At 36.9% G+C, this 15422-nt stretch overlaps 1 long non-coding RNA gene across 1 annotated transcript; it reads right to left on the reverse strand.

The window, feature by feature from the left end:
- Positions 1-550: 550 nt before the first annotated feature.
- LOC109145478 lies at positions 551-12540 on the reverse strand. Its single transcript, XR_005602286.1, has 5 exons — positions 12436-12540; positions 10447-10542; positions 9792-9802; positions 9000-9081; positions 551-7547 (listed from the first exon to the last, which is right to left on the reverse strand). It is a non-coding gene; the product is annotated as an uncharacterized LOC109145478 (long non-coding RNA).
- Between the last annotated feature and the right edge of the window lie 2882 nt (positions 12541-15422).

Here is a 15422-nt window from a genome sequence, read left to right on the forward strand (position 1 = left end):
TATTGGGAGATAAAGGGCAAGTACCAGCTGCCCTCTGTTGCTTCCTGTTTTCTAATTTAGCATGGAGAACATATTATGCACAACGAGGATGATCTGTGATACTCCATAATCCATACCTTGCTATATTGTGATATTGAAAATAGAAGAAAAAGCAGGCCAAGAATAAACTAATATATGTGTATGTATGTAATATACGTATATGTATATGGATAAATAGTTTGCAATACATAAAAACTATATTTAAAAATTGCACCCTCCAGCCCTGAGTTAACAATGATGGTGTTTAATATTGCACAGGGCACAATTGCCCTTTCTGGTGTGCAGTAATCCTCACACATATGCATTCAAGCATTTTTATATTAAATGCTCTTACTCACTTCTACAACCTTTATGTTCTAAACAAGTGCAGTGTGTGGGAGAGAAACAACTATCAGAGATATACTGTGCCTGCTGCACTTTTAATTAATTTGTAGATTGAAAATAACTACAAGGGAAATACATGGGTGAGGGAAGACAGGAAATATTAAAGTAGTTTTTACCACTCTATTTATGTACTTTATTTCAAATCTTGTCTCATAAGAAACACAGAGCTCATTTCATCAAGGAGAGTACCTATACAGTCCCATTCCAGCATGTCAGTGTAATTAACAGTGTGTTTTCCAGAAAAAACTGACCAGGATTTTACCACAGTTTCCTTACAGCGACAAGCCTCCCTCCCCAGCTTCAACACTGCTCTAATTAAAATGACTGTGACATTTCAGGACTCCCCTTTTCTTTATGCATGCTACCTAGATAATACATCTTAATTTAACATTGATTATTAGTGCTGATGTTACAGTGCCCACTGAATTTGCATTAGCCTTTGATTGTGACAGATATTAGACCCCTGCACCACCTTATGCAACACTGTGTAACCGAGCTCTGCCTCCAGCTTTTCCAGTTCATAAAACCCAGGTGAAATTCCTCCCTCATTCATCAATAAATCCTGCCTGTACCATAAAGCTGAGTCCGGCGTGTCGGGGGAGAGAGGCTGTCCAGGCGGGAGCATCCCGGGCGGAGCGGTGCCCGCAGTGCGGGCGGGCAGACAGGAGCCCTGCTCCGGCACGCAGGCTGACTGCCGATGAGACCCTGCGTGTCTGCCGCGGGAGAGCAACCTGCCATTGGCCAAGCATCTTCTAAGGTTTTATGTCACCTGCAGAGAGTACATGACAGCTTTATTTATGCCAAGCGTTTCGAGCCTGATTCACCGCAGCCCCGCACCAAGGTAGCCCCGTGCAATGGTAAATCAACAGCGGCCAAAAGCGTGTCCTGCTCTCCAGTGGTCCAGAGCGCGGGGACTGTGCCCTGAACCTTTTAGGGGTTCTTTATTACTGAACATGTCCAGCCGTGAATTTTCGGTAAACACCGTCTCTGCTGGGGCTGACTTCCTGGCGTTAAGCTGAGTTGTAGCTCTCAGCTTTTAAACTGGAATTATGATAGAGCTTCCCTTCTAGGAAGTTAAATGATATTTCTGCTAAATATTTCTTTCTTGAGAGGTAACTGTATGACTCAGCTTTAAGCGTTTTTTTCCTGATAAAAGCCACCAAAACTTTTTTAAATGGAAAATTCTACATTAACTGGGTTCTAGAGCATTCATTTATCAGCACTCATTTTGCATATGCACATCTTTATACAGGCACATATGAAAAAGTCTGCATGCAAATTGGTTTTGCATTTGATGACTTTTGTGGACAGAAAGAAAATAACATACACAAACAGCATCTGTGTGCTCCAATTAAGAATTTGTCACTGCTTTCATTCAAGTTCTTAAGCAAGAAAACATTTTGCAAATGACAAGAGAAGGACAGATCTGAATTCTTTCACAAACGCTGGCACTTTTTTTTCTTTTCAGCTTTAGAAGGCTTTCATAACTTAACCCTTGATGGTCCAAACATTTTTAATTTATGCCCACAATAAAAAATAAACACATAATTTCAACACAATATACACATACACAACACACACATACACAAAAGAGACTGCAAAAATGAAACCTATGTCAGATAAGACATTTTTACATACATGTAGATGTATGCACTAGAATAGCTGAAATCCTTTCAGCTAGGATAAAGCTATTGTAAAATAAATCCATGTATGTGATGACCTTCCATAAACCACCTTTTTTATCATACAACAGCCCAAATTTTTTGTCTTTTAGCAAGTACAGAAATTAAGTTACAAGTCCTCTATCTCTACAATAGTTTACCTAAAAACATTGGTTCACAGAGCTCTTAGGACCTTTTCTCCCATAGCTTAAAAATACTCAAAATAAAACATAATAATAGAAATATAGAGATCGTCTTGAGAACCCAGGTACTTACAACTACAACCAACAGAAATTGTGTCCCTTCCATCATTAAGATTGCTGAGAGGAATATCTCCTGCTGATGCTGATTTTTTTTTTTTTAACTACACTGGCACAGTTGACTGGAGGTAAAACTCGGTATCAAACAGGTGCTGAAGGCACGATACGAAAGTTCAGCATCAGCTATTCTCCACTTCATACAAATATGCTTGCTTCACCATCTCATTCCTATGACCGCCTATAAATTCCTTTATCACTCTGCTCTTCCCCATAGGACTCTCTTTCTCCCTAGACTTGGCATTGTCTATTCTTTCTTGTGAAATATTTGCCAGAGTTGTCCTGATTTGCCATGTGAAATTCTCACTGAAGTTGGCGGGATAGTTGGTGGGAAAGATGGGGACAGACTTTGTAGCAGGGCTTGTTGCAATAAGACAGGGGGTAAAGGTGATGGATGACTCATCCCTAGAAACCTCCAAGGTCAGAGTGGATGGGGCTCTGAGAAACCTGATGTAGTTGAAGATGTCCCTACTCGTAGCAAGGCGGTTGGACTAGATGGCATTTAAAGGCCCCTTCCAACCCAACCATTCTATGATTTCTCTACATAGGTCAAGCAATTGTATTAATCTAAGTTTATAAGGGGTTTCTGAAGTCTGGTACTTCATTGAAGGAATTTAATTATCTACCACCATCATTCTCTTACTCCAAGAGGAAGGAGCAACTTCACAGCACAAGGTGTTCTTCTTTGCCCCAAGCTACTAAACATGTATATATATTTTACCAACAAATATAAATCATGCACTTCATCTAGGAAGGCAGTAAACCAGTAATTGCTTTCTTCAGTGTTCTTGCTACACTGCACATGTTATCTGCCATGTAACTGCTACTCAAACAGTGACAAGGCAAAGGGAGGAATTAAACACCTTTTATTGTCTTCACATAATTCTATTTTCCATCCCTTTTTAGCTTTTCCAGATGCAAGTCACTCAGTTTTTGTGTTTTTCAGCACAGTAATTTGACATTCATTCACAATCAAATGTCAAATGTATTTTATATACCTGCTGTATAATTATACAGTTCTCCTAGGTATTGCAAGAGTGTGTACAGTAGAGTAAATTTGCTAAAAATAACATATTTAGAACTCCTAAAATTTTCTAGATTCCCTTGACAGTAATAGACCTTTCAAGAATATTATCACTCAATACTCACTATAATTTTTTTTTTCACAAGCTATGTTTTTAGGATACCAAGAGAAACTCAGTTATCTTACAGTTCTGGACATGAGATACCCAGAGGATTTCTGAATTACAATAAGTTAACCAGAATTGACACTGACACATCAGATCCAGTACTTCTTCCTAAAGTAGTAGAATTTTATATAGAGAAACTTCTTCCAGGGCAAGGCTAGAACTTATGTTGCGGAATCTTCCATGAAAAGTTTACTGAAGGATTTGCCCACTCTGGAGAATTCCAGGTTATTCATCCTATGATAAAAGACTCGACAAACCAAAAGCAGGAAGAAACCAAAACCATCCAGAACTGTAATAATTGTATTCAACCTGCCAATTATTGCTTCCATTAAATGTATTTGCTCAATACAGGGGTCAGTGCTTCCTCTTCAGCAATAGAAAATATTTTAACTTGCTTACTTACTGAGATTTAAACAAATCTGTTTACTTCTCACAGTTTGTTAATGCCCCAAAATTCACTGTGTGGTATGATAGAATAAAATAATTGCAGTATAAAGTACTGTCTTCTGTCAAGGGTTTTACCCAAGTTGCAATATTTTCTATTGTCAAAGATCTACATCTTTCTTCAAGTGAAAACCACTTTATAAATAAAATTTTAGTAAGAGCCAATGCTTTACTAGTGAGGTTTTTAACCTGAAAAATAAATGTTATTAATTTTGGGTAGAAATAATCTGAAATTTGGAGGCAGAAGTGAAGATAATAATTTGGCCTTAAAGTTCTAATGAACTGAATAGTAAAACTGAATTACACAATTAACCCTGGGTGATAAACACTGATAGAAGGCAGTTTTTTATCTCTCCAGTTTCCCCTGCCTTAGAACTAATGAGTAGTTCCAAAAGGACATCAATATTTTTCCTCCCATATTAAATCTACATTTAGTTTAATATTGAAACAACAATTTGGTGTGGAGAAACTTAAATATAAGGTAAAGAGGAATAGGCAGGGGAAAAATGGTTTTTTTCTGACAGTTTTTAGCAATTAAAAACTATAAAAACCATATCACAACTAAGACTCTCCTCTCTGGAGGAGAAAATTTTCACTCTCATGTATAATTTAACTTTGTCATGAATTCTTAACAGACCTGTAAATTGAAAAATCAACATCTACTCAGGGATAGCAGGTGAAGGACTTGCAGGCTGGCACCAAATTTCCATCAGCCTTAACATGGAAAAAAAAGGTCTTACCTTGTTGCCTGTTATTGTAAACATGTCCTGTGGAGACAAACCATTTTAATTTTTTTTTTTCCTAAGCATATTTATATACATCCTTTATAAGAAGTTTCCTCTAGATTTTTCCATTTGGTATCACAAATATATGAATTTAGATGTGGAATGCAGGAGAGTATAAAAGGTTAAATCCCATCTTCCTTCCATGAGCTTCATAACATACAACACTACAATGTAGCATAAAGCACCTGCTGATCCTTCATATTTGTTTGTGTAGGAATTAGCTGCTACACAAAGACTGCGCTTCTGAATAGACTTTACACCTCTTTTGTAAGTTTCTCTTTGACTCATATGGAGCTGCTTTGAAAAGGAAACAACAACCTCGATATTGCTCTAGACACAAGACAACAAAATGCACACGCTGTATAGAAGCTAACGCACTGTGAGCATTAAAGGGCAAATTGCCATCCACTCAGCAAATCTGTACAGAATTTCTCCCAGTGGTTTTCATGGAGTGACACATTAGCTAACAATCACAATTTAGCTCTGTTTGATCATTAGCAAAAGCAAGAAAGAATGTTTTCATTTCTGTACTACAGCTACTACAGTTTCTGTCAGAAGACTTTGGAATTTAGCCACAAAACAATCTCAGTTTAAATCTTCAGAAGACAGCTTTAGCATGGACATTAAAATTCCAGAGCAAACTCTGCAGACAAGAGTACTCACAAGATAGCCTCACGTGCCCTCATATGGAAGTGTGCCTTTTCTAACATTACATAGTTCATTTGCACAGAGACATAACAATTTCAGCCTGCTGCGTTCTTACCTTTCCTTCTTTAAATTTAAAACTTAAAAAGCTGCAGGACAGAGCTTGAGGGCTATAGTGTCACAAGCAATTAAAGTCTGGGGGGCGAATTTACTGCAGCGATAATATTGTGGTCAGTTATTTCTGTTCATAAGTTATGAGCTTCTGTGGAGCATCTGGTCTGTGTCTGTGAAAAGTTCGCATATTTAACTTTTGGACAGGACTTATCACCTGGTTATGCAGTGAGACTTGAATCATAAACCTCCCTTTTCAACAACAAAGATTTGGTTGGGTGACTCTTACACAGCAACATCTGCTTACACAGCAAATGAGAACTATCTTCCCACAAAGAGCACTGTTCTATCTCAGGGTATATAGCATCATAAAACCCTCAACTGGAATAAATTATATTTTTCAAAGGTAACTTATGTAGGTGAAATCATGTGATTTATATCACACGATTCTACAGAACATATATATTTTATTTATTATTTATTTTTCTGTCTACTGTTTTCATATAAGTACACAAGATACTTTTCCAAGATCTTAATTCCATTTTCAGTTACTTCTACCCTCCCTTTAAGGTCTGTATACCAGTAAAGACTGACACAAATCAGCTTACATAAACCAATTCCAAAGGAACAAGGAATGTCAATAATGCAAATACAAGAGTGGCTATATGTACAAAATACACATTAGAATATAAAACAAGTAAAAAGAGGTATCTTTCCTTGGAAGACTGTGATAAAATAGCCCTGTTGGGGTCCGCACCCCCACCCCCAACCTCATTTTAAGGTTCCAATAAAACTATCAAAATATAACCTCTCTGTAATGGGACAACTGTATATTAAGGAAATTACAATTAACATTGTTCACATCTTTATAGGTCCTTCAATCTCCCCAGTTAACCTAGAACATCCATGGTGTATGTCTAGCCAGATTATGAGACCACCTGCAAGAGATGCTTTCTGGGAAATAATCTCCAAAGATTAGGGTTTCAGAGGATAGGATAGCAAGGCTCAAGACTCAAGTTTCCATGACCCATCTCTACATCTCTTTAGAACAGAAATATTTTCAGCCAAACTGTATATTCAGATATTCAGAGAAACTAACTGAAATTTTCTCCAGAGCAGACAGACTGGCGGGCAGATGAGAATCTAATTCTTCTCAAAAGTCGTTTCAATAGAAAGTTTTTTCAATAGGAAAGACCATCCCTCTTAGAAAGTGTTGACTAAACCAATTTTTGTTAAAGACAAAGAAAACAACACCTTTATTAATAATTATCATTAATAGCATATTATAAGTTGCCATCTCTGTATAAGCAACATAATAATTAGGATAAAGAAATTTTTTTGCAGATCTGTACTTGAAGGAACAGAGCTGTCAGTTTCTCTTGGAGCAAAACCCATGCTCTTAACTGAACATATGTAGTGACTTGGAACCTACTGTTTTTCAAGTATTGAGCTAGCTTTTTATTTTTTTAAGATACTTATCATGAGTGTTATCAAGAATTCGAACTCTAAGCTACAAATGAACCTGTTGTCTGCTACACAGTAATTGGAGCAAGCTACAAACTTATGCACTTGTATCTGACAAAATCATCCAGTGTTAGTTCCTGACTTGGTATGTCCGTTGACAATAATATTCTTTCTTTTCACACCATTCAAGAGAGTCATAGCAAAATGAGATAGCTCTCTTCTCATTAGGGAATTCTTTATCTACTGATTGTCAGTATTGAAAGGCAGGGTTTTTTCCCCAGCACTCATTATTCGGTGATGGCTGTAGTTTCAAGTCCATTCCCTTTTTTTTATGTACATAAAGAAACAGCTAGAGAGGTTCAGCTTGCCAGAAGTATCCTGAAGCAAAATCATCCATTCCAAATCAATGATGAGTTACACAGTGCCCAACACCTGTTCAATCAGTGGGAAATAATTCAGCACAGGTGTTAACGGCAAGTCCAGTTTGCGTAACTGCAGCTTCATGCCCTGGAAATTCCAAAGGTCATCATCAAGATTTTACAAAGACAAAGTAATTAGCAAAAAACTTTGTAATTATTACAGGATAAAAATAATGTTACCAGATACTTAGATTTTAGATAGCATTAACTTGAATGACACAATTATAGAAAGTGAAGGTATCTAAGCTACCTTTTGGTGCAAGCTTAGTTGATTAATATGGAAAACTATTCTGGATTTTTTGTTTGGAAGTTAAAATCACTGTTCTGTCTAAACTTTAGTAAGTCTGGATATAGCCCATTATTTCAGAAGACTTGCATAGAATTCATAGAAATAATTCTTTTAAAAAACATGTGATAATAAATCTACTCAAAAAAAAAAAAAAAGGTGAATTCTAACTTAATCTAAGCAAGTTTCAGTTCAGGCTGCAAGAAATCTTTGGGAGTCATTGAGTCATCTAGCAGGTTGCTTCCTCACTGACCAGTTGAGTTTTAACATCTCCCAGGAGAAGTATCCACAGCCTCTCTGGGCAACCTCTTCCAGTGATTAACCACCCTAACTTAGGATTTTTGTTTAAATCCAGGGCGAATTTACCTTGCTGTGCCCTGTGTCCACCACTTCTTGGCTTTTCACTGTGTACATCTGTCAGAAGTCCCTGTGGCCAACCCTTTAGGTACCGGTGCATGGCAACTAGATCCCCCACAGCCCTTCTTAAGACTGAATAAACCCAGCACTCTGACTCTCAGTTTTCTTTATGTTCTCTCTCATTCACACCTCTCAGTCCTGTTCTTCAGCCCCCAGCCACCACAGCAACTCTCATCTGGACTCATTCTACTTTGTCAACATCTACTTTGTGCTGGGCAGCCCTGCATTGAATGCAGTGACCCACTTGTGCTCTCACAAGTCCCACAGGGCAGAGACCACTTTCCTCAACCTCCTGCTGTGTTCTTCCAAGTGCAGCCTACTCTGCCATCAGCCCCAGGGCACACTGATGACCCATCTCCAAGTTATTGTCCTCCAGGACCCCTGTCCTTTACTGCAAACCCCCCAACTCTACCATTTCCCTGAGGCTAGAGCTGGTTCCCAGGTGGTACTGGGGCATGGGGTTATTCCATCCCAGGTGCATGACATTGCATTTCCCCCAAATAAACTTCATGAGGATTCTATCCATCCCCTCTCCAGTCTCTCAAGGTTTCTCTGAAGTGCTTGCTCTTTAAGGTATTGATTGTTCTACTCAGTTTGGTGCCATCATTCAAACTTCCTCTAGGTAAAGAAATGAAGACTGACAAAATGGAAGACCTTCACATGTTTAAACAACTGACTGGAAGAGAGAAAACAGAAGGTAGGACTGTTTCACCATTACCCTCAGACAAGTCCTGTAGGAATATATGTTGAAGTCCCTGCTGCGCAACAGATCCATTACAGGACTGAAAAAGAGGCTAACCAGTGAAAAGGTAGCATTTGTTGTCAGTACCAACTTACCTGCTGTAATGAAGATACTTCTCACTTATGGGGATTTGCAATCTTTTGTTTTTTCAAAGATAGAGGAAACCAAACTCCAAACCTAGAGATCATTAATGTGCATAAACATATGAATATATAGAAAAATACCCCTAAAATAAAACAATTTATCTTTAATAATGACTTTTGATAATTGGAAATGGGTTATTTTATGATAAAAATTAATTTTGTGACATCTTTAGGTTATAAGGGTGGCTTTGTTTGGTGTTCAGATAGTTTTCATTATGTGATGGAAGTTCCCACTTATTTTAATTTCCTTTACCAGCTAGTATAACTACCTGAGCCAAACCAATCTTTGGTATGATCAAGTTTGAACAGTCTTATATTCAGTGTCAAAAAGAAGACATTGTATGCACTTGCTATCAATGCTTTTTAGAATAATGCCATACAATTATCATGGGGTGCATTCTAAAGCATCTAACTCAGTGATCTAATTTATGTCTTCTTCTAAAAAAAAGTACCAGTGCTCCTGATGTAGTTAGCTGAAAGCTGCAAGTGTCCTTAAAGCCAAGTCTGGGAAGTTCAAGATCCATTTAAAGAAGTATGATAGCCCTTTTCTCTCTTTTATTTATCCTCTACCCATAAAGCATGTCATTCCTGTACCTGTTATCATTAGCTATTACTATATTCATCCATTGCCTTTTAATGTATTGCCATTAAACTGGATGGCAAACAGTGGGCAGGGAAAATGATATGGTCAGTGCCCTGGGGATGTAACAGTAATGGATGGATGGACAGTAATGATTCACTTACTGCAATCAGTGCTACTCCCAGTCAGTTTTGTGATGCAATATTAGTTGCAGAGGAGATATCAGATGAGAGGAAAAAAAATAGAAAAGGAGATTAGTCTACATAAATGGGAAGGAAATAGCAAATAGTTGTGGTTTGAACCCTTCTGTTTATTGCTGGGTTTTAAAGTTCTGAAATAGATAGATGAAAATTATAGGAAGCACTAAAATGGAAATTAACTTTTTTAAAAAGTTCAAGGTTGCCGTAGACATTTGGAAAGAAAATTATGTCTGTCCTCAATGCTTTTACTACAGGCCTCAAGACATAACAAAGCAAGGTGAAACAAACAGACTTGGGTTATGTTCTTTCATCCCAGATGAGGACTGAGTCCCATTGGACCTGGAATAACTTCTATATACTTCATTGGTGTATTGAGAAAAATTCATTTTGATATAAGCCTCTCAGATCAGTTGAGAATGAGAATAAAGCCACTGAATACAATAAAATTACTCATGTACTCCAAACTGCAGCTGCATAAGTACTCTTCTAGTAAGGACATATTGAGCTGGTTTAAAGCATGGTGAAGTCCATAGGACTTGCACAAGCTTCATGAGGGTTCTGCATCTGTCTTTTCTTCAAATTCTTGACTTCTAACTCTTATATAATGAAAATGTATTACCTGCTCTTTACTTCAGCTATTTCAGCTACTGGGAGAATAATATACTGATGATGATGATGCTGATGATGATGATTTGTTTTTTATAAATACAGCACACTGTAAAAATCAAAGGAAAAAAAAGATGAGGCGGAATTAAGTAGAAAGTTCAGAGATTAACAGAATGGCTTTATTTAAATGCTCATCTACAAAAGATCTTTATGGTCATTAGAACGTTGAATTAATTTTAAAAATAATTAATTAATTAATACCTTGACACAGTATTTTTTCAATACCTTTTTCTCTTTCAAATGCATTTTTCTAGTGTCATGTCTGATGATAAAGCTGGTTTGAAAATACTTCTTGGAAGAATTATTAAGCACAACCAGACAGAGCAGGAGGCATTAAGAAAGGCATATATTTTTGATTGATAGAAGGATGCAATACTGGAAGAATAATAAACAGTGTTTAGGTAGCAGCATAAGAAGCTTTACAACTGTTTAACAAAATACATTTGTTACTATATACATATAACAAGAAACTGAATGCTATTTTAGCTTTATAGAGTTTAATTTGCTTGTCTTCTGAAAATGGGCAAATATAGCAGCTGTTTCCAACCTTCAGCTTTACAAACTTTGCTCTCATCTAGCAAAGCATTCTGCTAAGTTCCTGAAATTGAAGGTAACGATGCAATCTCTGTACATGTTAAGCCACAGAATTATGAAGACCATAACGACTGAAGAGTTTAAAACTGTATCTAGTACACATCCTGCAAAGCTTAAGTGATGCATGTAATTACATTTTTTAGTTCCATATAATATTTTCTAGCATACATGCGTGTATATTACAGTTCTCTAGCTAAACATTCATTCTCTGTGCCTTTATGTAATCTAAGATTTAAAAAATGCAATTTTCGAGTAAATACTATGAAAGTAAACAAAGAATGCAGATGGAATCTCCTACAGCAGAGCTACATGTAAACCTCTTTGTCAATAAGAGGTTGCAGTGGAGGGGGTCTGTTCCTCCATGGAACATGAGGAGCATGGGCAAAGCAACAACCTCTGCTGAAAAAGGGGTTGCTACTGACTCTGCTTCTACCCATTTTCTGTGTCTGATGATCAGTGATTTTTTACTATAAACATGGTGCAGTTAATTGGTTCAAATAGCCAAATTCTTTTCCACTCTGTCATTTGTATTACTGTTTTAATTCAAATCCACAAGCAGCTATTTACAAGTAAAAGTAGATACTTTCCTTCTTCACAGAGGAAAGTTATACATTTACTGTTTTTCTGCTGCAGAACCAATCTCATTGTTTCTCATAGGAGTTTGTGCTGCATGGCTTGGGAATGCAGGAGGTTATGCATTGCCCTGGAGTTCAATAAGGTTTGGACAGATTTATGGATGAATGGCATGCTCAGGCATAATAGAGAACACAGCCCATGGTACTCCCCAAAATCAATCAGTTTGAAATCTCTTCCTTTCCTCTCATGTCTTATCCAGAAGAAACATCCCATAGCATCCTCCAAAAACTTGGAATTTTTCTGCTCCATTAAAATCCCCAGAAAATTACCTCCCACATCCTGCATGTATTGAGCACTATTTTTCATGTGGGTGCAGCCAGTGTAAGACAGAAAAAGAAGATCCATGCAAACCTTCATTTAAGACAAATAGTAGTACAGTCAGAGCAGGTTATATATTTATTTCTGCCAGAAGGGAAATTAAAAGTTGTCTATAGTTCATAGTAATTCACAGGATTCAAATAGTTTATCTGGGCAAAGATGAAGTGTCAGTCTATAAGTCAGGGCAACACCTCGAAAGGTAAAGCAAGTGTTTGGTTTTTGTGAAATTATTAAATTAATTTAACTCAGACCAGCAGGAGCAACCAATGCTGTTGCTTGATTTTGTTTTCTTTTATTTTTTTTCAGAGGGGGTTACACTGGAACAGAAAAAACTCTCTAAAGATATCTTTTTAGTACTTCAGCAAAGCCCAGCATTGTCTGCTACAGTACATACCATAGGACTCTGGATCATGGGAATTTTTTTACTTCAAGCTTATTCTGATGTGGAGGTTTTTTTAAGAGCTTTTTCAGAGTAAACTCAACTGACTTGCACATCTTAGGTCCCTGCAAAAAAAAAAAAATCTTCTCTGTCACTGTGCTACCCAAAGGACCTTCTCAATATCCTGGTCACTATAATAGACTTTACTGAGACATTTCAAGAAAAGTCATTCCTGCTTTGCAGAAGGGTCCCTAAGAAAGATAGGAAATGGAAAAGTGTCAGGAAATTATTGTTTTGCAGTAAGAAATAGGTTTCACACCATCAATCAGCTTATAATTATGGTGATGACTCTTACACACTTACCTTCAAATTGCTTTTCATTGCTTAGTTGCTCCATCCAGCCAAGACCAGCGTTCAGCTGTCTTGTTCCCTGCAGAACTGAAAAGCAAGAAACAAGCAGTCCCCAAATACTAACTAGTTTGAAGCTAGGGCTGACAACAAGCGGAAAAATCCAAAAAATGCAGATCAGATAGTCTTCATCCCCAAATTTCTCCTCACATCATCAGAACAACCTCCACAGAGTGAAACTTTCTGGTGTTCCATATGAAATCAAATTGTATTGGCTCTAACACAAGTATTGCAGTACTGTTCCCCCAATACTTGAACAAGCCATAGCCAGAGAATATTCTTAACCCTAGACTCCTCTCATGCCTGTCCTAAAATAAATAAATAAACAAGTAGTTGTAGCTGCCTGGAGGCTGAAAAGACTTTTAAACTATTTTACTAGTGTTATTGCTAGGTTTGTTGTTGTTTTTATTTCATGCCCAAACTGTTAGCTGAAATTAAATAATTTTAAAGGTCTGTTGCTGAGGGTGATGTGATGTGTCTGAAGAAACCACCACTGATGGAGTCAGAACAGCTACCTCCACTAAAGTTAGCTACCCATCTGTGTTCTCTCTTCATCTAACTGGTTAGAGCAAGCCCATATTTTCCTGCTCTGCCCTACTATTCCATGTGGTCTATTTCTTATGAGACGTCTGTCTCTACCTGCTTGTGGCAGCGAAGCCCAAATTTAAATTTAAACTCGCCCTGTTGAGAAGCTGAGGCCTGGAACTTGGTTTAGTGTTCTTTATTGTTTACAAGTTATTTAGATTCTTCCAGTGTCATATCTAAAATATGTTTAATTAAGTTGTTAGTTGTTTATTTCAGGTGACTGTTGATCACTCTGACAGGAGTAAAGAGGTGATTGGTAATCAGGAGCTCAGAACATTAGAAGAAATCTAAGAATGACTGCAATTATGTAAAATCATGCAGAACCAATAATAAGGAAAAATAAATTGTCCCTCCACCCTGAAAGTACAGGAATAAATGGAAACAAAGTGGTGAAAGAGAACCATACATATTAATGAGACAGCACCATCTAATCAAAACCCATTGTCTTCTGCCAGCTCAATCAACAAATTATTATAGAGGATAATGTTACACTTAGGAACTCTAAATGTTTATAAACAACCCAATTACTATACTGTAGAAATTCATCCTCAAATGCAATCAGGTTTAATATTTTATCACAAGAACAGAAGGAGAAATTTGTATAAGATCAAACAACTACATTGAGAAAGACATTTGCTTATGTTGAATAGCTATGTTAAGTTTTAAATAAATGTATGTGATTTTTGTTAGTTTCTCAATAGCATAAATAAATAAACAAACAAACAAACACTAAGTTGCCAATCTCAGAAGATTGTCCAGAATGCAACAATCTTAAATACCAAAACCCAAAAAGCACCCTGAAATCCTAATTGTAATATTATCAGGATTTTTATAAACAATTAAGGTGTACTAGTAAGTTTTAGGACAAGATATTCAAATTCAGTCAACGTGTTTTACCTCAGCAGCCAGTGAGGAAGCTCCCAGTGAATTTACTGAAAAAAAAAATAGATGGGCTTACACAGATAGATTTACCAAATTTTTCTGAAGTGTGTTTAAAAGCTCTGTTAGATGCATCCCAGCTTTCAGGTACATTTAAAGGGCATTAGTATAGAAGGGTTTTTCACCTCCAGTTCCTATGAGCTTATAATTAATTGAAATAAATATGTATAATTCCATATGACTGTAGTTGTTCCCAGCAAGACTAACCCATGCCTTGTACTCCCCTTGGGAGTTGCCCTAAAAACAACTTATCATTGAGGACTAGGAAATCACCTTTGCTTTTGTCTTCTTTACTGTTCTCTTCTCTTTTGGTCCCATGAGACAAATTATCTAGTGACAAACAGAATTATTCAGGAATGGTAAAGGCCTATCATGTTATTTAAACACAGAAGAGAAGCAGGGTTATCTAAACTTGGAAGTGACAGCTGTGACTGTCAGGATTTGTTGCCAGCTCTAGGAATGGCTTGCTCCATGGGCTTGCCAACTTTTCTAGCCTCTCTGTAAAATGGAACTAAAATTTTTTGATGTCACTGAGTATTTTGAAGTACTTTGAAGACACAGAGAGCTTTAACAGTGTTAAGTATCATACTTTTACTACATAGACCAAAGAAGAGAGTTTGGATTTCTTTTTTTTCCCCATGGAGATGCTATAATGCAGATTAAACCTGATTTTGACCAACTAGGAATCTGAAACCAAGGATGGATGGAAAAATGTTTTCAAGGGATGTCCATGTATAAGCGCAGGAATAGTAGCCAACAGTTAAAAAAAGCCAACTTGATTAATGATCGAGTTTCATGATTAACTTTTCACTTTTTATCTCCTCAAAGTTTAAGAAATATTAAAAAATGAGGATCATATGAAATAGATCATATTAATTTCTTTTCCTGTAAGTATTAAGCAGTGGTATTCTGAGGCTTAAGTAGAAAAAAGGAAAATAGAAAGTGGAACCCTGTGATGACAGAAGTAGACTGCTAGAGTTAACCAAGTCTATAGAACCATTTTTCAAGGTATCTCCATGCAAAATCCCCTATGTTGAATTAAAATAGAATCAAAATTGTGCATAAAAGCA

This window comes from Corvus cornix, chromosome 1, assembly GCF_000738735.6.
Source record: "Corvus cornix cornix isolate S_Up_H32 chromosome 1, ASM73873v5, whole genome shotgun sequence".
Lineage (NCBI taxonomy): Eukaryota > Metazoa > Chordata > Aves > Passeriformes > Corvidae > Corvus > Corvus cornix.